The 27,388-nt window shown below is 39.8% G+C and overlaps 1 protein-coding gene and 1 pseudogene across 5 annotated transcripts in view; both read left to right on the top strand.

Moving 5' to 3' along the window:
• Atg10 (autophagy related 10) overlaps positions 1-27,388 on the top strand; it is a 252,326-nt gene that overhangs the window by 133,965 nt on the left and 90,973 nt on the right. The window lies entirely within an intron of this gene.
• On the top strand, positions 4,823-4,931 carry LOC143440498 (5S ribosomal RNA; annotated as a pseudogene).

The raw sequence follows: 27,388 nt of genomic DNA, 5'->3' as shown, positions 1-27,388 counted from the left end.
TTTGTGACAGATCTTTTATTTAAGGTTGTGGAGAGACAGCCTGGTGAGATGGTTTCCTGTAGCTGCTGTCTTAGCTAAGGGTTACGTTGCTGTGACAGAGTGTCATGACCAAGAGCAAGTTTAGAAGGAAAGGCTTTATTTCTCTTATGTTTCCTGATAACATTCCATCACTGAGGAAAGTCAGGGCAAGAACTGAAACCAAGGCCATGGAGGGATGCTGCTAGTGCCTTACTCCTCATGGCTTGCTCAGCTTGCCTCTTTGGAGCATCCAGGACACCAGCCTAGGGCTGGCTCCGCTTCATTAAGCTTGGCCCTTCCACATCAATCACCAGTCAAGAAAGGCACCACAGGCTTGCTCGTCCACAGGCCAGTATGGTGGGAACATTTTCTCAGTTGAGGTTCCTGCTTCCAAGTGACTGTAGCTTGTGTCAAGTTGATGTATCATTAGGTAGTACAGTTGCAAAGCTTAACAACATGGACTTGTTTGTTAGAACCCACTTGGTAGGAGGAAAGCAAATTGTCCTGTGGTCTCCACACACACCACGGAATGCATGCACCAGCAAATGTGCGGGCGTGCGCACACATGCACAGGCACCCATGCACACACATTAAAAAGAATCAAAGTTGAGAGGGATTGTGACATATTAAGGTTAGAGTAAGGCTTTAAAACACATGCTCGGCTGGGAGTGACGGCACATACCTGTAAGTTCACTGTGCTCGACACTAAAGCTGGAGGATCTCGGACTGGTTGTTACCCTGGGCTACGAGGCAAGATCTTATTTTAGAACAACCTAAACCTCACCTCTCTGCTGAGACCAAACATTGTTGTCGTTGAAAGATGCCTCTGCGCACCTGTCTTTGCCGCCCGTTACTTGCTTTTGTTTGAGATGATAGTTTTGTTACTTGATCAAACTAGTCTATATTTACATTTGGTTTTACAAATAAATTCCATTTTAGTTTGAATTTTCCATCTTTGAATTATTTTACTTCATATTTTAATTGTCTAGTTCCCGTCACTGGACAGGACTTTTCAGGAAAGTCTTGCAGGTGACTATGTTGAGAATGATCTATGTTGTATTAGTCCAGGTACATGCAGCAGTGCTGGTTCATTCTGGAGCTCCATGGGTGTGGTCCCTTTTCCTTTAGTCTTCAGAGCTGCTGTGGAGAAGCCTGGTTATTCTGTTTTGTGTGCAATTAGTTTCTTGTCTCTGTATTCCACTTTACTATTACTAGCTTGTGGAGTCACCCTAAACTGAGCTTCTGTTTCACAGCCTAACCCTAGTTAATCCCATTTCAGCTGAATGATTAAACATTTTAAAGAAGCCATACAGTAAGTAAGAACACTGTTATCCAGCAGATACCTCCAAGATAGAAACCATGAAACAATCATGTGCTTCTGAACCCAAAGGAAAGATTAGGGGAAAAAAAAAAAAAAAAAAAAAAACCACACCACACACACAAGAAAATGTGTCTATGGAGGGGGAATTGCAACAAGTTAAATATGACATGACAATGACAGGCAACATTTTCATATGTACCAGTGTATTGCTCCATCCATTATAAAATGAAGACAACCAAAGAAAGTTATTTTACTAGCATAGAACTTCAAGAGAAGGGAAATCTCACTTTATATAAGTTTAAAGTGAACTTTTAAGAAATCAGAAGTTTTTATGTGTTAAACACAGGATTTCTCATGAGCAGTTACAGATATTGGATTAAATAAGCCTTTAGCATCCTGCCAAGTTATGAAATTCTTCAGACCATGTATTATATTGGTTTGGGGATATTTATGTCTCATCCCTGCTATTAGACTGTTTTCTTCTTTGTAAATTCCAGGAAGATGTCTTATACATCTTTCTGTTCATCTTATAAATCCTTCTGTCTTTCTTGGTGCCTTGTCCAAAGCCACACACATATAATGGTCCTGGAAATGAATGTTCACTAAATAACATTTCTATCAATTTAAGAAAATATTTGTTAGTTACTCTTGATGAAATATATTTGAGAGGGCATAAATTATTGATATTTAAATGAAGACAATAGATTATCTCAAAAATCTAAAAATAATTTACAATTTCACTTATACCTAGAATTTTGATTAATGTCTATTTCATTATTTGAATTTGAAGATTTATATATTAATAAGGGTAAATGAATAGATGTCACTTTTTAAGATTCAGTTTTTGTTTATTTTGCTAAAAGATTGTATGCAAAATGGCCTTTTTAGAACCCGATTTTTATGAATTGAAAATAGTTATGTTTGCAACATGTATGGCTTTTTGGATATTAATGCTAAAATTACTAAGAACTTAGAAGAACCATTATAAGCACTTCGGGTGACATGGCTAGGAGTAGCATGAGTCTGAGGCCAAAGTGGGCCTTATTGTAAAACCTCACCTCCAATAACAAAGCGCTGAGATGTAAAAGCCAGAGCGGTACCCTGAGAGTGCTCCGTGTGCGTGGGTAACGATCAGTGGTAGCTGATCACTTTGTAATGTTGATTTAAATAGTAAGACTGAACATGTTCTTAAAACAAGGTACATATTCAAAGTGACAGGATGGAGTTATAGGCTGCTTAACTGCGTATGTTATTTAGAGAAGCATATTGTATAAGTGGTTAGTGATATTAAAGTTGCTATCAACCTCGGGATATCATATGCGTTTATTTTTAACTTTTATGCAGATCTAGTCATTAAAATGTAGATTTCAAGAACATTTTGAATGTATTTCAAAGTTTATTTGAATGATTTCCATTCGAGAAGTAATGTGCTAGATTTGTTATTAATCCAAATATAGTAATATAGCCTATTTTATTGATCTTTCCATGATTTTTAAAACCAGGAGCGAGAGAAGCCACAGACGCAGTTTGTTGACATATTGCAGCAGCACATATATATGCTTTTCTGATAAGGAAGGTATAGCGTATACCACTCATCCAGAATGTTTAGTACCAGATTTATGATTTCTCTAATTTGGTTTGTAGTTTGCCAAAGAGCATGTGAGTGCATATTTGATCAGAAGCATATTTTGTCTTGAATCAGATAAAGAATACTTAATGAGTCAGTGCTAAGGACTCGTGTGGGGAGGAAGGACCAGCAGACCGAAGGGCTTTTAATATAGCTCAATGCAAACTATAATACATGCACACCAATGTTATGTAAAAAGTCAGTTCAGCTTCAGGTTTCTTGCCCATCGCCGCAGTAAAACCCCCATAGCAACCACTGGGCATGGTGTGTCACATTATGTATGGGGCGAAACCTCCTTCCAGAGTCTTGTGCTCTTTCAAAAGCATCAGCTCTGCCTTGAGGGGCTGGGATAGCTGTGCTCCCCCTAGCAAGTATCTCAAAAAATGGATCTAGAAATAATTGGATAAAATTAATTCTTTGTGATTGTTTGGTGGGAACTATCTTTTTGTTCTGACTGGTGTTTCTTAAGTTATCAGTGAAGCAAATTTAGCCATTTGTATCTCGTCTTGATACCTTGCCTGTTCTTATGCTTCTTATTGATTTATGAGATTATTAACGAACGATAAAGTACTTGGTGGGTTACAAATATTTTGCCCAATTTTTCTTTTTAATTTTGTTTAAAGCTATTGTCATACATAATTTTCGAAAATAGCTTTGGTCAAATCTAATAATCAGTCTGTGATTTTCCTTTTTGTTAAAAGCTGAAAGCCCTGTATTATATAATTTGATATTTCTTTTGATACTGTGTTGCAGGAGGGGGTTAATCAAGGCAAGTTTTTACAGTGTTTAGCTTAAATAAGTTATAAGAAATTTATTTTGTTGGACTGAATAATTGTCATTTATATTCATTTGTAAATAGCTTGATAAAAGACCAGCTGTTTTGCCCCAGGCTCTGAGGCCTCTACTAGAGCATAGGAAATGCCCAGTGATTTTTCTGGTTTTCTTGGTGCTTCTTCCTCTGCACCTTTGTAAGAAAGGAAAAGAGAAAGGAGGCATTTCCAGTGACATAGAGGAACACACTTACACACGTAAGAAAGGAAAAGAGAAAGGAAGAGAGAAAGGAGGCATTTCCAGTGATGTAGAGAAACACACACACACACACATACACACACACACACACGTAAGAAGTCACTGTGTGTAATTTATTCAGCACTTAGATTAATCCAAAATGACAGTAATTAGTTTTCATGCTGTTCATTCAATAAACTTTCAGCTAGACTTTGAATTCACTTGGATTTTACAAGTAGCCTAGAAATCTGAATAAAACTATCCCTTCTCAAAATGACTTAACACATGAACTCTGGTAGTATAGCCATTGGTAGCAGTGGCTCATCAGTCAGCCTTTCCGCTGTGAATAAAGCTCAGAAATGGTCGGGTTGGTTTTCTGCTACTGACTCTAGAGATGGGCCAGTGATTCTGCACTTAATTAATAATTGTTGGCCAACTGATTATTTTATTCATTAAATAAATTTTTATTGACCACCAGGCACTATTGTAAATGAATTTCAAAAAATTTCAGACAGGAAATATATGGGCAAGAGAAGGTTTAGTGAAAAAAAGATCCCATTTTGAACATATTGAATTGAAAGACAAGATATAGGTCCCCTGCAAGGCTGAGCAACCAATGCAGAAGAGAGGACAAAAGCATGTAAAGGCCAGAGGGATGCTGTGACGTCATAACAGTGGTGGTCACCTGCACAAGTCTTATCAGCCTGCCATCATGGATTGAGGGGCAGGTCATGAGGCCTCACTCCTCCCTGCAGAGCTAGAGATAGTTAATGGTTGCTGGGAGAAGGGGAGTCACATTCCTCAGAGGTGTAGCCACTTATAACTTACTCAGCTAACTCCCCACCCATGTCTACGGCCATACCACCCTGAATGCACCTGATCTCAGAAGCTAAGCAGGGTCGGGCCTGGTCAGTACTTGGATGGGAGACTGCTTGGGAATACCGGGTGCTGTTAAATGAAAAAAAAAAAAAAAAAAAAAAAAAAAACCCAAAGGGGGATTCTCACTCAAGTCTCAGGACGGTGCCCACCCAAAAAATCTCACGAGAGACCAGCTTGCTGCAAACACATGAGGCAGTTTAATCAGAGCTCTGGGCTAGCCCATATCTCCATATCTCACATAGGAGATAGAGAGACTGACCCCTCGGCTCAGGGGTCTAGGGTTTTTATGTGCATGGGGTGGGGAAAAGGGGAACTTTCGTGCACGATTGGTTGTTTTACTTTTTTGAACATCAGCAGGCTGTACCGGTCGTGGGGGCAGGGTGCAGTTCCTCTCTTCCGGTTCCTAAAACTGGCCAGTCCACATTTTTAGCTTGCTTCAGAGAAAATTTTCCATGCCCTTTAAAGTGAGGCTTAGAGAAAAGCCTATATATATTTTATAAAATTGATTTTTATAATTTTTTACTCTACAATTATAACATTTGTGTATATGTTAATTTGTCTGGTAGGATGGAAGGCTATAATTTTATTTATGAATATTTAAGAACAAAGAATAAGGATTATGGGCTTGTATTTATTATTCTGATTTTCTTTAAAAGATCAAATTATTTTAACAATAGACTTAATGTTTGGTAGGAAGAAAGAGCTAAGAACAAAAATCACATTTCGGAAATAAAAGCATTTGAATCATTGGGTGGTTAGAGGACACTGCTTAATCTATGAAGATCTGTTTTGTAGCCTGGGTTTTAAAAATTCACAGGCTATTATTCATTTATCAGTATGCCAAATAGACACCCATCAACAGTTTCCTCTAACTGATCTGTAAGCTGGGGTTAAAAGAGTGATGTTGACAAGATTTAGACATTGCCTAATGTTTCTAAAGATGTTTGATTCATTGCAATTACATATTGAGTAGCTACCCTTCTGATAATTCATTCATTATTTTATGTAGGAGATTAGAGTCATCAATGGATTATGGTGAGGTATCAGGAAATCTTTTCACAAGACCATGATCTGTTCAAGTACCATTAATGAAACTGAGGGGCCTGGGGGTGGAGTCAGAGCTTATGGGATGTGCATGAAAAAAAAGTTCACAAAATAAATATAGGATTAATCAAGAAAGACAAAATTCTAGAAAGAAGATTTATGTGGTTTTTGTTTTGCTGTTGTTATTTAGAGGCGTGTGTGTGTGTGTGTGTGTGTGTGTGTGTGTGTGTGGTCATGGGGATTGAACCTATAGCTTTGTAAACTCTGAGCAAGTGCTGTATCAATGACATATATCTCTAACCTTTTTATTTTTTATTTTCAGTCAGGGTCTCACTAAAGTGCCTCTATTGGCTTTGATTTACACTGTATTCTAAAAAGCCTTGAACTTGCTGTCCTCCTGCCTTAGCCTCCGGGAGCTAGACTAACAGGTCTGTGACAGCAGGCTTGCGTTAGGCTTTTGACTTAGGCAGATCTTAACCTCTAATGGGATGGAATGACATCATGAAGTACAAGGTCTAACAGGTTACTGATAGGTTTTATTACGGACATAGAGTAGATTACAAAGAATCCTTATAAAGAGAATTATGTGTTCTTTTTGCTTTGATTCTATTAATCCAGCCACTTAATCTAAATCTTACTGTCTTTGCTGATATTACACACACACACACACACACACACACACACACACACACACACACACACGTGTCTGTCTTCTTGGCTGGTCAGTAGAATAAGGATTTGACCTCAAAAGACTAATTGTAGCTCATTCAAGAGTTATGACAGGACAGCTGGAGCCATGGGTCCCTCCATATGTGTTCCCAGGCTAGCTGTTTAGACCCTGGGAGCTCTGGTTGGTTGGTGTTGTCACTCTTCCCATGGGGCCTCAAGCCCCTTCAACTCCTTCAGTCTTCTCTATAACTCCTCAATTGGGGAACCCATGATCTGTAAGCATAGCTCTGTATTTGTCAGGCTCTAGCAGAGCCTCTCAGGAGACAGGTATATCAAGCTCCTGTCAGCATGCACTTCCTGGCATCCACAACAGTATTTGCATATGGTAATTGCACCTGGAATGGATCCCCAGGTGGGTCAGTCTCCAGATAGTTTTCCAGTCTCTGCTCCACACATTGTCTTCGTATTTGCTCCTGTGAGTATTTTGAAGGGGCTTGGGGAGCCTAGCCCAGCTTTAAACCATGTTAAAGCCAAGGAAAAAGTTGAGCTAAAAAAAAAAATAAGCTAGGTACTTCTTAATTAATGCATTTCCCTTATAGTCTGTGGATTCTATTTAGTATATATAATAGTTTTTGCCACATTTGTAGAAAGTAGTATCAACACAGTAGCATTACTATATAATTTAGGGACTTGTTTTAGTGGGAACAAAAGGGAAAGCCATCTAAGGATGATTGAAAGTGGACCAGCATATAAGAGTTAATACGTTTTTATTGACGTCTGCCATATTTTAAATGGTTTCTAGACTTAAGATGCTTGATTTGGTTGCAATAATTCCTAACAGTTACTACAGGCTAATTAATAAATTACTTCTTGAGGTTAGGCTTTGATCTGTCCTTTACTTATCTCTGGACAATACAGAAATTGTATTGTGTGTCAGACACCTTCTTTTAGCCTCAGTCACAGAGTCTGCTTAGAGGAGGCAGAAATGTGAAAAGGAGATGCTAAAGTATAATTTAACAGTATCAATTACAGTATCAATTACAGTATCAATTACAATACCCAGAAAAGACTGAACAGATGAAAAGATGTAAACTAAACTGGGCAAAATGCCCAGAGATGCCAACAAATAAGCTTACTATTAGCTTAATATTAGAGAAAAATATTAATAAGTACAGAAAATGTATGCATTGGATTCAGAAATTTCTTCCTTTTCTCAGGATAAGCCCCCTTTTTGTCTTTTTAAAGTTAAAAAAGAAAAATCATTCGTCTTTGACTATGTCTGTGTTAGGGTATTTACAGGAGAGTGCAGGTGCTCACCTAGGCCAGAAGAGGACAGATCCCCTGAAACTGAAGCTACAAGTAGTTCTGAGTTGTCTGACATGGGTCCTGGGAACCCAGCTTGGAACCTCTGCAAGAGCAGTGTATTCTTTTAAGCACTAAACCACCTCTCCAATCCCAGCTTCTTGTCTTAAGGATTGTTCTTAGGTATTTTAGAGTACAAAATTCCAAGAGAGGGGGAGGGAGGGAGGGAGGGAGGGAGGGAGGGACGGACAGACAGACAAACAGAGTTAGAAAGACAGAGACAGAAACATAGTAAGTCTACTAAACATAAATAAAAGGAAACTTTTCCTTGCTGAGAAGCTTGCGTGCCTTTTCTTCCTAAGTGTTTGAGACAGGGTCTTTCTCTATAATCCAGTCTGACTTTTTACTGGCAGCCTTGGCCTCCTAATTGCTGGTACTGCAGACACAAGTTGTATGAGTTACATTTCTTTCTTCATTGCATACCTGAATAGTCTCTGTCTCTGTCTCTCTCTCTCTGGTATGTGTGTATTAGTGTTCATGTATGTGGTACCTCTCTCTCTCTCTCTCTCTCTCTCTCTCTCTCTCTCTCTCTTTCTCTTTCTCTCTCTCTCTCTCCCCCAGTATGTGTGTATTAGTGTTCACATATGTGGTACATGACGTGCTCATACTTACATGCATGTGGAGGCCTGAGGTTGACCTTGTGTGCCTTCCTTGATCACTTTCTACCTCACATATTGAGGCAGGAACTCTCATTGAGCCCAGAGCTACCAGCCAACTTGCTCCTAGTTCCCCATGTTGGCCTCTGAAAAGATATGACTATAGACCAGTTGCCAAATGTGCTTGGCATTTACATAGTTTTGGGGATTTGAACACCAGAGACCCAAATGAATGTGAGCTTTTTACCTACTGAGACATTCCCTAGCCCCTAGTCTATTTTTCAAAACTTTCTCTTTTTTTCTGCACCCATTTGTGGTCTGCTGTCCACCCACTTCCCTCTGGGGCTGTAGACAGCTCAGTATGCCAGACTGAGGAGGGAAACGCAGAGCCAGGAATGAATAGGTTCCACAGGACTCCTGTGCGTCTGGGAACGATGAGTGTTACAGCTCTTAGAAGAGAAGCAGAGGCTGAGCATCCTGCACAGGGCAGGTAGCCAGGGTCTCAGGTCTCTTACTTATCCAGCTACAGTGGCAGTGGCAGAGGAAAAGACCCTGTCTCCACTCAGAAATGAGCCTGCTAGGTAGGTCCAGCATCCAGAGGTGAATGCTTCTGGAGAGAGAACCCTTCCCCAAGTGTTAAAGCAATAAAGACAGAGCCTTGGTGAAAACTTGGGTGTTTTATTCCATGTGGATAAGGACTACATAAACCTTGGTGGGGGGATAGGATTTGGGGGGTAGATGTTTTCTATTGGCTGAATTTAAGATGTTAATGATGCTGTATTTGCATGGGGAAAGACTCCAGGCGCTACATGCTACATCACGTGGCTGCCCATGGTCCTCTCAGTGGGGTATATGGTTACCTGTTCCAGAGCAGGTACAGAGACATGTAGGAATCAGCCCCACTCCTGCTGGTCTCAGATCGCTGAGATTCCCCAGGGTCTGATCTGTACCTGTTCATCTGAAACACCATTAACAAACATTCACTGCATGTCTTCTATCTTTAGTCTTGAGACACCATTCATTCCTAGAACTGCTGGATGGCATCCTGTACTGCATCTTAGCCTAACACTTTAAGAATTATTTTTTCTCGTTAACTTCCCTGGGAAGTAGCTTATCTACTATAGACTTGTTACTTAGAGTGGGTAGGTGGTCATGTTTTGATATTTACATACACTGCCAAACTGCAGCATCATTATAGTCATAACATTGTACTGACTATTCCTCATTCCTTAAAGACTCTCTGGATCTCTGTAGTCCAGCGCCCCACCCCCCCACCCCCCCCAGCAAAACTGCTGTGGTTTGGGGAATTACTTTGCATTAATTTGCATTTATTTTTTTTTTACTTTTAATTAAAATATAATTATATAATATTCTCTTTCCTCCTCCCTCAAGTTCATGGCTTTGGTTATTATTGGTGAGTGTATGTGTGTTAAGTAAATGCATAAATACATCCTGATGAATTTGTTTGATGTTGCTTGTGTTGATGTTGTCGTGATTTCAGGGCTGGCCACCTGCTATTGAGTAACCAGTTAGGGGACTCATCCTTGGAAGGACTCATTCAGCTATTCTTGGCCGGCACTGGTTGCCTGTGGTTCTTTGTTTAAGGGTGGGACTCCATGTGATATCCCTCTTCAAAGTCAGGGTGTGTGTTGGTGTTGCTGTTGTTGAGTCTTGGTTAGGCAACATATTGTTGAGGTAGTATGGGTGTGACTTCCCTTATGTTTCTAGAAGACACACTATCACAGCTGACTTCCTACTTCTTTTGCCTTTCTTCCCCCTCTTCCATGATGTTCCCTAAGCATTAAGTGCATAATTTGTGCTGTAATTTTATTTATTGGGGCTAGGAACCCCATGCCATTTGATCCCTGCATTTTAACTAATTGTCTTTGCTTATGGTCTCTATCTATCTGCTACAAAGAGAGGATCTTTGTTGAGAGGCGACAGCTACAGTTATCTGTAGGAATCCGGGTAACTGCAGTTAGGAATTGTGCTGATGTCAAGTGGTGGAAGTAGGTTCTCCCTAAAAACCATGATCTCAGTAGCTCTGGGTAGTTGGCTAGTTTGGGAGTAGCCAGCATGATTTCCTGCTTTTGCTAAGTCCCGTCAGGTAGCTGTCAGTTACCACCAACTGTGAGTTCTCCTGTTGCACCTTGTGGGATCTCTTTGCACGCTGTGCATGGTTTAAGTTCATAGGTGCCATTACTAGGTACAGGTATTGATTGCGTCCCCTCTCTTGCCAGCTTACATAACCCCTGCTACTAGGAAAGCTAGTTCTCCAGAGGAGGCCTTCAGTTCACATCTGGCTCAAATCTTGTTAGGCCTGTGTCTAATGTGTGTGTGATGTTTCTGCAAAGGTACTTACCCTTCCACCTCTAAGAGGCAACCACGGGCAAAGTAGATAACCTATAGCCTACACTGGTTTAGGAGTCTCTTGGAATGTTCTAATCAACAACTCAAAGGAGATTTCTTGTGCTTGGTATTGGGGTTTTGGATGGTCCAAGTATTGTCAGCCCAAGTGACATGACATCATTTAAGATATGTGTGTGTGTGTGTGTGTGTGTGTGTATGTATGTATGTGTGTGTTACATAAATATTAGGTAAATATCAAATATCCTTACGGTGTTTTCCAAACATTCCTACTGTTATTTGTTCTTCTTTCCTCCCCGTTCTTCTGTATTGCATTTTATATGGGATGATAAAATATATATTCTGTGTGCTGGTTTTTCACCTAGCATAACTAACCACAGATTTACTCACATTATATTGCATATCAAGAGTTCTGCTTTATTGTGGAGTACACTTTCCCCTTCAGCGATGAACACTGGTGCTTTCCACATGTGGCTGTCATGAGTACTGCACCATAGACACAAGTGTGCAGCCTTCCTCCAGTCATGTGTTTTCATTGTGCAGGGAAAATATCTAGCCCTGGACATTGTGTTAAACGCAGATGTATATTTAACTTTTATAAATTGCCACATTTTAAAACTGGCTATAGCAACTCATATTGCCACCTGTGCATCTTTGTCAAAACATGTTATGATAATAATCAAGTCTTTAGTGGTATCCCATTGTGGCATCATATGTCCATTAACCATTTTTATTTTGGAGGTTGTGTATGTCCAAAATTTTAGCATGTTTGAAAGTAGATGTCTTTTCTCCTTAAGTATGACAGTTATTACATATTCTCAAATATATATTTCTTCCATGTGTGGCTTATCTTTAATTTCCTACTTTTATAAGGACAAAATATTTACTTCTATGGAAATCTATTATAATTTAGAAGGGTCATGCTGTTTGTGTGCTAGGAAATTTTTGCTTATGATAAGGCCATAAAGATTGTCTCTTATGTGGTTTGTTTCTCCTGTGTTGGGGGGTGAAATGATGTGAGGGTCCAAACCTAGGACCTTGTACATGATAGGCCCAGTTTCTGCTACTGAACCACACCCTCACACCTCCACATGATAGGTACAGTTTCTACTACTGAACCACACCCTCACACCTCCGGGTTCAAGTTTAAGAAATTTGTGATTTTAGCCTTGCATTGGGTTTATATATGTGTTGTCAATTCTGTGCATAATGAACGGTAGAGTTGAGTGTACATTGCCTCCTGCTGCCCTGCCAGGCTCCATTTGGAACTGCATTGAATCTTCTAGATCAGTTTTCAGAGCATTTTATGTCTTAATAATGCAGAGACTTCTGACATTCAGAGTACATAACATATTCTCAGATTATGTGGGCCCTAAATGAATTCTCTGAACAGTACCTTTTGTGCAGTAGTGCAGAGCAACACAGGTCTTTTGTTAGACCCATTCTTAAGTAGTTTGTGGTTGGGGTGCTATTTTAAATGGGATTTCTGAAATGTTCATCTTTTAGTTACTTACAGGTAAACATAAAACTACAGTTGACTTCTGTATATTAATCTCGAATTTTGGAACCTAGCAAAATGACTGTGTGTTTAAATAGTTACTCTTGAGAATCACCTGACTTCTATGTACCTGGAATATCTTCTATAAATAGAAAATAGATAATAAATGAATAATAAATAGAAAATGCCTTTTCATTTTCCATCTCCCTCCGTCCTTCACATCCTCCCTTCCCTCTTCCCTTTCTTGTCTTATTTCTTCCCTTCTTTTCTCCTTCCTTCCTTTTCTCTATTGATCACTTCCTTCTTGCCTCCCTCTATCTCCTGCCCCCATTGCTCTTCCACTCCTATTATTGCACTGGCCCTCAGGCAGTGTTGCAAAGAATTAGGGACAGAGTGTATAGTCTCTGATCCTAGAGAAGAGTATTTGCTGTTTCACTAGTAAGAGTGATGTCCCTGATAGGATTTTTTTTTCTCTCCTAAAAAAAAAAAACCCTTAGGGGTGTGTTTATGTGTGTGCATGTATGTACATGCATGTGAATTGCTTACATAGATGTATGTGTACACAGAGGTACACTTGCATACAGAGGCCAGAGGAAGATATCAAGTGTCTCCTTTCATCATTCGACACCCAATTCCCTTGAGACCAGGTCTCCTGCTAAAGCTGAAGCTCCCCTTTTTGGTGAGGCTAGCTAGCTAAAGAGTTCTCAGGGTCTGCCTGACTCTGACCCCAAATGCTGGGCTTACACGCACATGCAGCCATGCCTGGCTTTTATGTGAGTGCTGGGGTCTGAACTCAAGTCTTCCTGTTTGCATAGCTAGCTCTCCTACCCGCTTAGCCTAGCTGTCCCTCCCAACCCTCTCATGGAACTTTTAACTGCACTTCAGGTGAGGAGCACGGTGAGGAACATCTTTTTTGTTCCCAGTTTGATGAAAGTTTTTAATCACAGATTCAATTTTCAATGCTTTCTTTCTACATTAATAGAAAAGCTTTATTTATGGCTTTTCTTTTTTATTTGGTTACTCTGGTGAATTAAATTGATTGAATTTTGAGTGTTGAACTAACTTTGCATTCTGGTGATGAATCTCATTTGGTCATTTTTCAATATTATATATTATTAAATTTAGTTTTCTGGAATTTTAGTAAGGATTTCATGTCTATATTCATGAAAATATTGATTTATTGTTTTCTTGTACTCTTCTCTATTATTAAGGTAGTAGTCAATCCTATTTCAGATTTTATACTGCATTTCATACAAATACTGTAATTTGCTAAGTTGTCTAGGGCTTCAGTATCTTGTATGTTGGATCTTTCTTCCATGACTCCTACCCAGATTAGCCTGTGCCTTATTTCTACAAGTTAGAACCATTCATTATTTAGGCTAAGTGCCATCTTTTAAACTGAGGTCTTCATCTGTGATTACCTGAACATCTACAAAGTTCAAATAGCTATTTTCACAGTATCAATGGGTTACAGTCACCTGAGATATGGTTTATATCATTCTGGTACCATACTGAATTGTATAGTTGTGATATTAACACTTGAGGGTTTTTTTTTTATTTAAAAATCTAATTAGTATATCATCTTAGGCATATACTATATGTACAAGTGTTATAAAATGAATAGGTATTTATAACTAATAATTTAGATAATTGGCTTGAGTTTCTGAAGCCTCTGAGATGGAGAAGCTGACATGAAGTTAAATTAATTGAAATTTTAATGTATAAGACATTTATTTTCCTAAAGGAAAATATTTTCCTGAAGGAGTTTGAAAGTGTAGATTTCTAACACTTTAGATTGGAGTGTTAATATTGTTCCCTAAGCTAGACTGGGATGAGGAGGCTCCAGTCATCTTGGTCACAGGAAATGTTCCCACAGTTCAAAGCTTTCCGTTTTACCACCTCCTCTCCTATCAGCTCTCCTCCCCTCCCCGAATTTCTTAAAGTGGTAGCTGCCCTTTATCCAATGGGGTTAATATACTTTTTCCTAAAATAGTTATTTATTTTTAAGACAAATTCAGAAGAGAGATAAAAGACATCAAAAAATACATGTCCAATTTTCATGCACTGGTAGGGACCCAGAATGTGGAGAATTTTAGATAGGCAATATAATAAAATTATATATTATCTAGTTTATAAAATCACATAATTTTATAAAATAAAGGTACATTGCATTTTTAGTGGTGTCTTGGCAATGCCCCATGCTCAAACATTAATATTTCTTGAGTGAAATTCTATTCATACAAACTAGAATAGCTGAATATTCTAGAAAGCCTCAGATAAGAATTGACAGCAAATCAGTCTTCATCCAAACCTACTTCTTGTTCATTTCCTATCATTTTCAGTTCACTTTAATATCATCGTTTTGAATAAGGGACTAGGAACTATTGTCTTACTGTTATACTATTTTTTGGTGTCTCCATCCCTGTCTTCATGTTCCATGCATACCATTCAATGGTGGTGTGCCTGAGGCTTTACCCAAGGGTGTTTTAGCATAGCTAGAGCAAACCCTGCTCCAGGGTGAGTAGACCTGTGATTTTAGGAGCTAATCCCCCAAAGTAACTCACCACCAGGAAGTGGTGAGATTTAATAAATAGATACATACCCCCAACTTCTAACAGCTCAGGTAGGAAAGTCTGAGGCACATTCTTTTGTCTCTCAGAAGGTCCCAATAGGGACAAGTGTCTTTTGCTTAGCAAGTGATCCATACAAGGTACTGAATGCATTCCCTGTCTATTTCATGTTTTCATGTTCCATTCTTTTACTGATGCTCCTGAAATCACTTTCAAGTAGATTACTGCCCTTCAAAGTCTCATCTCAAGGTTTGCTTCTTGCAGAAACCCATGCTAAGACAGGGCCCCCCACAGAACCATGGATCTTCAATGTAGGTTTTTTTTTTTTTTTTCCCCGATTTTTGTGTAGTTGTTAACCACTTTTCTTCATGTGTTAAACTTTTGCCTTAAAGTAGGGTCCTGTGTTGAGGAATAGGAACACCTCCCTAGTTTCTGACTATCAATGTGAACCTTTACAAATGCCTGTCTGTTGCTGCTGCCGAGGTCTGTTTCTGTTTCCCATGCTCAAGACCACTGTCAGTTTAATGTCTTGGCTAAGGCTTAAATTGTTTTAAAGCTCGTAATGACCTAAGATATTTGCCTCACATTAACACTGAAAGAATCTTCTCTTGGTTTGACCTTTAACACACACACACAAAATAATTGATCTACATATTCTCTACAGTTTTCCATGGGTAGGTGGGCATTTGGTCTAGAGAGACTTTCTTTTTGCATTTTCAGACTTCTCTCATGTTAATGGTAAAGATGGACTTCACCTATTAAAGTGAAATTCATTATAGAGGAACTGAAATCATTAATTATGTTATAGCTCCTTATCTTTTTATGACATGTATTGCTGTGTGTGTACTGCTTTAAAACGCCTGCTCAATAGTCCGTTATAGAGGCACAAGAACGCTTTATAGGAATGCAGTAAAGTGGCAGATGCTTCTTAATGACAACTTCTCAAGTCATTTAGAAAACAAGTCAGTTCTGGATTTGCGTTTTTTTTCTATAAATATGGCAACTGTGTATACAAATGATCCCAAAGATGTTAGAACTGATAAATGAAATCACTCGTATAACTCCTAGACTGCTAGGAGTTAGTTTAAAAGCCACAACTGAAAGCATCTTAATAAAATTAGCATTTTTCTTAGTATGCAAATAATTCTTTGCCATTATCAGGAACCAGAAAAAGACATTGATTCAGTATTATGAGCTTAACTTCTCTTATTTTCTTCTTTGGGAACCTGTGTTAATGCTGACTTATCATTAGCAATGTAAATAGAACAGGTGGTACTGTCCTGGGTTGATAACAGGGACACATGAGGTCCAGCACTTGTAAGACCAACACAGCACCTTCCAGGAGTAAGTTCAGTCATCTTTGAGAGGTTAGAAGGTACTGGTGATGTCCACATACCCCTTTATGCAGTACCAGGGCTTACCTCTCTTCGGCATAGTTGGTAGATACACACAAGGCATATTCCAAAGGGTTCCAGGAAAGCCCCCACCACCTCCCTGCAGTCTCTGCTGCACAGACTGTGTGGTTAGTGATTTATGAAAACATCTGTGTTCAGGAAACTTTCATTTAAAAAGTAAAGATTCTTGGCAGGATTAATATATTCAGGCCATGCCATTTACTGTGGATGACTTTGTCAAGCTCCTTGGTGTTGGGATCAGATGAGAGGGCTGGAAGAGGAGAGTGAGGTCACAAGAATCAAGGAAATGAGGCCAGAGATCAGTTGTGTCTTCTAACTTTGCTGAAACATGGTCTGGGTACCAGTGTGCTTGCAAAACAAGCCACTGGGATGAGATTTTGAGAATAACACAATAACTGCTCTTGTATTTGCATTACTAATATTTAAATACGGATTTGTGTTAGTGTGTCCACTCATTTGTCAGATAATCGGGTGCCATGTCTTATCAAAACATTCAAAAATGGACTGAGTCCCAGCCATTAATGGGGAGGCCCAGATCATTCGTGTTCATAGCTCAGTGCAATGTACCTATTCACTGGGATCAGCAGAACAGTCCTCTGTTCATATGTCTTCGATTAGTGAGCTGCTGTTTCTCAGACCCAGGGCTTTAAATGATTTCTGCGAAGAAATCTTATAAGCAAAACCAATGTGTAATAAATAAGCAAAGTCTGAGTGGAGTTTTCAAAATTAGCCTGCTCTAGTTTGAAATTGTTATTTTAAACATGAACTACTAATGACTTACTACATCCCATGTGTGTATCACACTTAGAGGTAATGGTGTCAATTACTGGCTAGTAACTTACTGAGAAACACCCAGAGCATGAAGACTAACCTTGCACAAACAGAAGGGCACTCTTGTTCACACACATTCGTGTCCCAGCGCCACCATGTGGCAGAATATGTGGTCTTGTTGATATGCTTTCTATGGCCCGGGTATCCAACTGGTGGCTAGCACTGTTCTCATACCTGCCATGTCCCTTGGCTGTCACTTGGCAGCCTGGGCATACCTGTTCACCTGTGTGCCATGTCTCACTGCTACCATGTAGTGGCTTGCATTTGCATGTTTGTACATGGATATGTGTGTGTGTGTGTGTGTGTGTGTGTGTGTGTGTGTGTGTAAAGATGAGAAGGAAATTGTTTGTTGCTGGTAGCAGAAAGACACCAGAGCAAAACAGAGTGTAGCCAAAGGCCATCTAGTAGGCTGCAGCAAGAGTTAGGAAGAAGTTTGGAAGGTTCCAGATGACCGATGAGTGATTCTCAGCAATGACAACTCAATGCTTCTGCACAAAAACATCTAAACATCTGCCAGGACAGGTCGTGAGGTCACCGAAACGCTAAACATCTGCCAGGACAGGTCGTGAGGTCACCGAAACAAACATGATCTCTGGAGCAGGGTGGTTGATTATGATATACAGAGGCCTGCTGCCACAGAAAACTCAGTTTATACATGGAAGACCTGGAGAAAACAATCTCACCAACCAAATTTATAGAACAGGTGAGATTATATAGACTCTGAAGATGAGGAACATTTTGTCTAATCACATCTCTTGAAATTATCACTTTACACTATTTGTGAGATCTTTGGATCATTATTTGTATATCTTTACTGCAGGGCAGAATACTGTTCCCGTCTTCTCTGATTCCTAGACCCTAGGGGCTTGCAAATGTTAGTCTGCTGCCTGTTACATTTTTTTTAAAACCTTTTATTGATTCCTTGTAAGTTTTACATCACGTATCACAATCCCACTCATCTCCCCAGCCCTTCATATCTGCCCTCCACCCTCGCAGCCTTCCTCTCAAAAGAAAACAATAACAACAAAAAACAAAAATAAAATAAACAAACAAGGACATGTCACATCTCGGAAGCTGTCCTGTGTCACAGTGTGTCTTACACCCCTTTGCCCAGTTTTACTTGCAAATGTTCATTGCAATGAGTCATTGGTCTGGTTCAAGGCGTCTGGCAAGTGAATGTCTATGGACCACTGCATATTTTTGTTCATAGAGTATTACTAGCGGGTAGTTGAGTCCATTTTCAAAGGTTTATTTTGTTTTTAATAGTGTGTGTGTGTGCGTGCGTGTGCATGCGCATGTGTGTGCATCCATGCACCTGCTAGTGCAGGTACCCATGGATTCCAGAAGAAGGCACCAGTTCTTTTGGAGCTGAAGTAACTAATGGTTGTGAGTACCTGACATGGGTGCCAGGAACTGAACTTGAGTCCTCCGTAAGAGCAGTATACACTCTTAAAGAATGAGTCCATTCTTGATTTAATGGGTTGTCGGTACCTCTTTGTTGGTGCAGCTGTACTTTTGAGTCTGAACTACTTATTATCTGACCCTGTTTAAAAAAAAAAAAAAAAAGATTGCATGTCTGTGACACTAGAGCTAAGAAACAGTAGGAGGGTAGCACAATACAAGGAATGAAAATCTGAAGATAAAAATATTCTTCATATTTTAGAAGATATTATACAAGAAACAATAAATCTTGGTTCTTACTTTTCCCCCAGAAGTAAGTCTAGTGCAAACTGATTGACTGTCTAACAAGGTAATGGTAACGATTTTTCTCCATCTGCAGTTAGAACATAGAATGCCTCATAATGCAAGTCTCTTGTATTAGTGAGTATATGCAGAGTATAATGTTTATTCCCATGTCCCACTATCAGTGACTCTTGTTGTTAGGGTTATCAGCCACAGAGATGATGCAGTAAGTGATAGAAAAATAACACAGTAAGTCATTAATGGCCATTATAAAAGGATAAATAAACACGGAAAGGGGGGATTATGGTGGGTTTGAGTAGGATTGAATAAAGGGAAGGGGGAGTGAGCTGGAGAGAGGCAGCAGCTGAGAATTTGAGTTGAGGTGTATTAGGCTTCCTCTCAGAGGAGACAGAAGAGGCAGTAGTGTGTATAACTAGCTAGTGAAACTTGGTAACTGGGCTTAGTTGACTTTCTAACCCAATAAAACAAATCTATGTTCTGCATACATATGAGGAAAGGCTTTCTGGAGTCGTCCGTTACCACCTACAGTAGCATCATCAAGAACATCATTGACAGGTACTGATGGTAAATTTCAGCCTTAGAGCCCAGAAGTACATCTGTTTAGCATTCACCTTCTCCAAGAATCTGATATCTTTGTGGAAAGGCAGAGTCCTGGGCATGGACCCGAAAGACTTAGGTTTGTGTCCTTGCTCAGTGTCTTAGTTGCTGGGTGACTGTGGACATTCTTCCTAGACCAAAGGAACAAATGACATAATGCCATCATCATGTTATACAAATCCTAACATTGCTGCTTTCTGATGTAGAATGTAAAAGGCAACTGAGAAGAAACCCGGCTAACTGACTTTTGATATGTAAAATACCTGAAAAATCTTCCGAGTTCTTTTAGTTAGTCATTATTTATATAAGGAATGTCAGACTTTTAAATTTCTCATCCTGCTAATTCTCTTACACTTAGATAGGCAGAAATCATAAATGAAAAGAATCTGTCCTTTTTAAAAGGCGGTATGCATGGGCTCTCTTGGTTTTGTTTCTAGGAACGTAAGCTCCATGGTATGACGAAAGGGCTGATTGCCTTTAACATACATGGTACTGTGAAGCAGTACTTCTCATCACAGGAGATCAGCTCTCCAGCATGAACGCTGACAGTCAGCTCCTTCCACAGTCTACCCTGTGCTCAGCCTTTTTGCTTGCTTCCCAGCTCCAGGCACTAACAGGGTTGCTGTCTCCTGTGTGGTCTTTAAGGAACCAAGAACTAAGAACCACATGGCTGGGATAGCTATAAACATCCAGAAAACTGCCAGATGTACTCTGCCAGGTTTCTGAGTCCCTCCCTCCTGCCTCACCCTTCAGCACAACGGCAGAAAAGGGTTTAATTTTGTACTGGAGAGAATCCAACCTACACTGGTCATGATGATGCTAATATAAAACATAAGCAAAGTGTCCAACTCCCTTTTCCCTTTTTGTATCACTAGTTCTGCTGATAATAGTTCTGGTAAAGAGGGGCCTAGCTAAGATGCCTCCTGTTGACCATCTATGACCCCTGTGGTTTCAGTGCTGCTGCTTTGCATGGAACACCACCCCCCTTATGTGCCAGATATAACACATGCATTTCGAAGAAAATGACATCATTTGCAATGGTTCTTTCGATAGTCACTAGCTCAAAAGCTACAAAGTTCATGAAAAAAAAAAAAAAAAAAAAAAAAAACCCACTCCAGTAATTAAGATAGCAAAAAAAAAAAAAAAAAAAAAAAAAAACTACCCAAAAAAATAAGAGCTGGTGGCTTAAAGTCCCACAGATTATTTTTATAGCTTGTATCAAATATAATCATAACATTTCTTATTAAATAACTGCCTTTTCATTGGGTCTGTCAAAAGGCTTCATCAATCTAAACTCCTGCAAGTACTACATGGCTGTTGGTTCAGGACACTCAGCAAATGGCTTATTACGTAGCGTATCTTGCTACATGATTGGATGCCCTATATGACTACTTATGGATGCAACATAAGACTGCCTTGGAAGCAGCACTGGCCCACTGGCCCTTCCTTGGCTCATGGCTATGAATTTTGAGCCACCGACATTAGGTTTGAATCCAAGAGACCAGGATAACCAAGGTGACCGTCTTTTCCTTGAGAGACATTGTGAACGGAACTCAGCAACAGTCAGAGATGGCTCCTGATAGGGGTACACCTTCTCTCCCTTTAATTATTTCTCGCTGTTGGATAAATAGAGATACAGATCTCATTTCCAAAGCTCAACGTTCTATTTGGATTTGCTTTCAATAAAATATCTATGAAGTGTCTTCAGCAAGATCCCTACTTAATGGGATTTAGTTGTTAAGCTTAATTCATATCAGATTTACTAAATGAGAGATCACTGTCAACTTATTGTTAATTGAATTCAATAAAATCAAGGTTTCTATAATTAATGTAACTACTTAATCTTTTAGCTCCATGAATGAATATAATTTTCTGAACATAGGTTTCTTCTCGGTCAATGAATTAGTAGCATCTCAAGGAAAATAAATGTATTGTGAGTTCTTTTTCTAATAACTCTTAATATCAAATTAAGTAAATCCAAATATTTAAAACACTGCATAATGAAAAAAGCAAAACATTTAGCTAAAAATGCTATTATGTTTTGAGTATCAGCCAAAATCCAGTGCAGTAATAATTGAGAAGTGGCTTTCTATAGCTGCTGAGTGCCCTTCCCCCCCAACACCCCCCCCCCCAGCTGAAGCAAACAAGCATCATTTCAGTCCTTAAAGAGCAGCTAGAGAGAGCTGAGAGCCTGCAGTTCTGTGTTGGAGACAACGGAGTCCTACACCATGCGTTTGGGACTACTTTCAGGTGCGTAGGCAGAATGAAGGCAACAGAAGCGGTGAAAAGTTCTCTTTACCTTGGCTTCTTAGAGATGCCTTATCTCTGGAGCTTCCTACCCTAGGCAGGCAGTCCACGGAGGAGTCGCCTCTCCTCCAGCTATTGTTTACTGCTGGAGCCTTGTGACTCATGTAGCTTTGCTAAGGTTCCTGAGCCTCTTTTTTCGTTGATCCTTCTGTGGTCCCCTCCTCCTTCCAGAAGGGAAAGTTTCAATTCAGAGGATAAACTGTAGGCAGAACAAAATGTTGTGGCTGCAGTGCCAGCCCTTGCATCTGACTCCCTTGACGCCAACTGCATTTCTGGGCCTTGTTTGAATACATGAGCTGAGAGTGTTGGGCAAGATGCAAAGATGAAAGTTCCTCTTAGTGTTAATTCTCTAATTCTGTGTACTGCTGTTGGACTCTAAGATCCAAACCAGGGGACGTGCCACTGCAGAAACACACACCAACAGGGGATTCCGCTGCAAAAACATGAGGTTTATTGATAATAACCAGTGCACTGGGGTTCCCTCACATGCAGGCAAGAGGAACCCCAAGCTAAAGCTAAGAGCAGTTTTTATATAGTTTAAGAGGTGGACTAGAGAAACAGTGACTAAACACAATATGATTGGCAGAACAGTGTGACTTTTAAACTGATTGGTCTTTGGGGAATGGGGTGGCAAAAACCGCCCTTGTCTGTAAGTGGCAAGAGTTGGTCCGTCCTGTGGAATGTGTCTACATGCTCTGGGCCTTCCCCACCCGCAGGTGGGTTCTCTTCCCTGTGGTCTGAGGAATGTTAATCAGCCTCTCCCTTCTTCCTCTGAATGCTAATCTAACAGGTGTCCTCTGACTAAGGAATGTGCTCCTCCCGGGATGTGTCCTGGGACAGTTAATTTTTAAGTTTAACTGAATTCTTACAGTGTAACACAATGTCAGAAAAAATTTTCTTAATTTTATTTGGAGGATTAAGTGTCCACTAGAGTTGGTAGAGTAGTTAAATGAACATGCAAGGACCTGTCAAGCAATCCCTAAACCCGCTACTTTGTGACCAGTCATGCCCCCTCTGCACTTGGACCTACTAACTGCACTAATTATCTTAAACAATTCGACATATTGGGTTCTTGTTACTAGCCTGACCACTCTTCCATCTTCGTGGCATATGCACTGATTTGTCCCAGTGGTGAGTTCTTGTAAAACTGGTAACTAAGACAACTGGAATGTTGATCCTGATACAGTAGACTGATCTTACTCAAATGCCCATTTACTGGAACACGAGTGTGTGTGTGTGTGTGTGTGTGTGTGTGTGTGTGCACTCAGGGGCTATGCAATGTTATCATGTGTATGAAAGCGTGTAGCTGCCAGTGAGAACCATGATTGGCTGGAAGCTTTGAATGGGTTCTCCACAAAGCCTGTTTGTCTCTTGTCCCTTGTTTCTTAAACTCTATAGCATCTGTGTGGAACCAGAAATGTGTCTTTTATCAATCCCCAACACATTCTTGAGTTCTTAATTTGAATGAGGCTGAAGGATATCCTTTCAAAAATCTTACCTTCTCTGGTAAGGCTGGGTTTCAAATAGTGCATTACTGTGGTTTTCTGTAGACAGTAAGAACTCATTTCCTTGGGCTCAGTATGTTTCTGAAGAACTGTACAATGATGGGAGCCAGGGAAGTAGCTAAGTGGGCACACTTACAAGTGCAAGGATCCTAATCCAAACTCTATCACACACACAGAATGCCAGGCATGTGGGTCCTTGTAAACTTAGCGTTTGGGGTAGATGTAGGCAGGTCCACAGATTCACTGACAACTCAGGTTTAGAGAGACCCTGTCTTAAGATAATAAGGTGATGACAATAGAGGAAGACACTTGTCCTACACATGTAGCACAGGCAAGCATGCGCATACTCTTCCTGCTTAGGAATGAGGACAATGAGATCATGAGTTTGAGCCTAGTCTGGGCTGTCTTGCCAGTCTCTGTCTCAGAAAAGCATCTTGAAATATAGGTAAAGGAAATTTAGATAAATTAATGATCTAATGCTAATTTAACAACTTTTGTCTTTATAAAAATCAATATATTTATGATTACTGAACATAAGTTGGGTTATATAAGAGGTTTTCAAAAGCTGTAAACAGAAAATGTGCCATATATATACATATGTGTGTGTATATATATATATATATATGTGTGTATATATATATATATATATATATATATATATATATATATATATATATCTTTGTAATAAGGATCAATAAATTGTTTGCAAGAAAACAGTGAAAACATAATGAAGACCCCCATACTCGGGAGACCCTTCCTCAAGCCTCCGGAATCGCGACCACCCAAAAATCACAAGAAACCATACCTGGATGCAATCAGCAGAGGTTTATTAGGGGAGGAGCCGGCGGTCAAAAACGACAAGCTCTTTAGCTCCAAGAGCAGGGTTTTTGGCCCCGTGTGGTGGGATAAAGGGTCTTTTATAGCATGGGGTGGGGGGAGGAAGGCATTTTCGCGCGCTTACACATGATTGGTTGTTTTAAAATTTTGAACATAGCACTGGGAAGACCAAGGGAGGGGTAACCAAGAACAGTGGAACATTTCAGAGAATCTAGCCCAAATGATCTAGAGTCATGTGAGATCACTCTGCACACTCATTCTTCTCAAAAATGTGGTTTTCACCATGCTATTGTGTCCTATTCTGCCATTTCAGATTACTATCTTTACTTTTTCCGGCTATAGGGCTATGGCCCCACCTAGGTGGTAGCATCTTTATCTGTAGTCAGGAATGCCTTCCTGCCTTGGGCGAGGCTTGGGGAATGTAATCCAGCAAGTGTCCTTCACCTGGAATGTGAAGGCCTGAAATCTTATTTTCAGTTCCGAGTTCTGTAAGGCGGAAAAATCTACACATATTTCATAAAATGGCCTTTATAATTTTTCACTCTACAATGGTTATGTATGTGTATGCGTGTGTATATACACACGCATATATATACATATACATATACATATACATATACATATATATATATATATATATATATAGAGAGAGAGAGAGAGAGAGAGAGAGATTACACATTTTTCTAGGTTGTAGACATACATATTTATCTCTAAAAGAGTTGATGTAATTCCACAAAAAATTCAAGCAGACTAAATATTAAACACTTCACAGAAGAATAGACACTAGCAATCAACAGAAAAGGAGATGTTTGCCTTTGCTAAGGCTAAAGAAAGGCAGAAATTAAAACAAAAACTGAAATTTAAGAACTCCTCAAATGGCCACAATGAAAACTCAGTATTAATTACGTTTGGAACACTCTACCATGGTGTCCCTTCTTCCCCACAGGCAGCAGAGCCACACAACTGTGGACTGAAGCTAGGAGTCAAATAACTTCTTCCCCTTAGTAAGTTTATTTTCTTCAGCTATTTTGTCTTGTTGGAAAGTTGACTAATATACACAGTCATTAAAACTTAATACATAAGCAGTGAGAGTCCCAGCATGCAGCTCTTCTCTACTTTAGTTTGTAACAATTTTAAAGAAGCAGGGACTCCCTTTTCCAGAGCTGTTGGTACACTCATATTGAAAGGTCCGGGACTCCCCAGAAAGGGGTCCACTTAAGTCACAGGATAGCACGCACCCAAAGGACACACGAGAGACCGTCTTGCTGTAAAGCACATGAGGTGGTTTATTAAATCAGAGCTCTGGGCCAGCCCATAACCCCATATCTCACATAGGGGATAGAGGGACTGACCTCGTGGCTCAGGGGCATAGCGCTTATATATGGGCGGGGTGGGGAAAAATCGAACTTTCGCGCGGGTGCACAGGATTGGTTGTTTTACCTTTTTTGAACACTAGTAGGCCGTACCATGGGTCAGGGTGTAGTTCTTCCCTTGGCCAGTCAGTTCCTGGGATGTTCTTAACAGGCCTTTGTACTGTAACTCCCCCTCCTCTGTAACTAATTAGATGGACCCAAACCTGCTGGCAGGTGCTTTTCTACCCAAGGTCTAAGGCGAAAAATTCACACATATTTCATAAGATGGCCTTTATAATTTTTCACTCTACAGTATATACCTCTTCTCCACCTTCCATGTCCTCTCTGCTGAACCATTCTACATACTATATGGTCCTTCAGATTCTCATTTACAGATAGTTTGCCATCTTCTGCTGTGTCATTGAGCCTTACTGCCCTCACCAGGTGCCATTGCAGGACTATCAGGTCACTGTAGACAATGCCCTCACTAGGTGCCATTGCAGGACTATGGGGTCACTGTAGACAATGCCCTCACCTGCATATGCCATTGCAGGACTACCTCATAGCTGGCATTTTTTAAACATTTCTTTATTGCTGAATGTTTTAGGTTGATTATGTAATATTCTTCTAAATTCAGCTGCAATGAATATCCTAGCTTCTGTGTCCTCATACTCTGGTTTTTCTGTGGTTCAGATTTCCAACAGTGAAACCATGGACTGTATCAGCGAGTAGATATATTTTTAAATTCAAGAAATACTAACCATCTTCAACAAAAAGCTGTATCAAGTTATATCACCAGCAAACATGTATGAAAACCTACCTCTTTTAAGGGTTCTACTTCTAAATAGTACCATGTATGACAACCAGACCTTTAATGTGTGGCCCTATGGGGACACTTAAGATCCAACTCATAACAAGTTGCAATTCTTTTATTATGTTGGGAAACAAAAGAAATTATAAATGTGAAATAATCCAGTTGCGAACCAAAGAGAAAGAACTTGGTTAAAAATTTATTGCAACAGATCTCAATATTAAGTGGCTAGAATATAAATGGCTAGAATTAAATAAACAGAAAAAGAACACCTCTCTTTTGTTGTTGCATTAATTGTATCTGGAATATTTAGTTGAATGATTTCTCGCTGATTATTTAATTCATTGTATTTAATTGATATGTTTACAGATGTTGGGTGACAACTCTTGTATAAATACCTCCCATTGTGACTTATCTACGGTAGTGTCTCCCAGGGAACTGACTGGGGGTGGGAGTTAGGAAGAGAGATACAAATGTGGAGAGCAGCCCCTCCTTACTTATCTCCACAGGCAACCTGACTTCATATTGATAAAGTCTGCCTCTCGTCTGAAGTTCTTTCTGTTGTTCACTGTTGCTGTTTTAATGAGACACTGAAATGAGCCAAGCCCATTTGCTTCGTTCTTCCTACTAATTTAACTTCAAAGGACAAATTCTCCAGCCCAAATAAGTAAGTGCCCGAGGATGGACCCAGCAACCCAGATTCAACATGCCCAGTCAGTTGCTTCTGAATGTAAAGATACACTCTTAAGAGTTGCCCATGCATGATAGGAAAGAACCAGCCAGTGAAGAAGGATTGCTTGGGAAGTGGAATGACTTTCGCCATCTCTGCTTACACAGCCTTGTTTGACTTCCTGCTAGTCTGTGCTGATGACCATTCCCTAAATCAAGATTTATTGCTGAGCTCTACCAAAGATACACAGAATAACAAAAACAGAATCACTTGGGATCTGAAATACACCTAACAAACTCAGACTCTTTCAAAATGACTTATTCCAGATGGAACTGGAGATTGCTCAGCATACAGTGAGTCATCCCGGGGCAAGTACAATAGAACCTGTGGGGGCATTTCG

The sequence above is a fragment of the Arvicanthis niloticus genome, chromosome 29 (assembly GCF_011762505.2).
Source record: "Arvicanthis niloticus isolate mArvNil1 chromosome 29, mArvNil1.pat.X, whole genome shotgun sequence".
Taxonomy (NCBI): domain Eukaryota; kingdom Metazoa; phylum Chordata; class Mammalia; order Rodentia; family Muridae; genus Arvicanthis; species Arvicanthis niloticus.
This window is presented reverse-complemented; position numbering and strand designations above follow the sequence as displayed.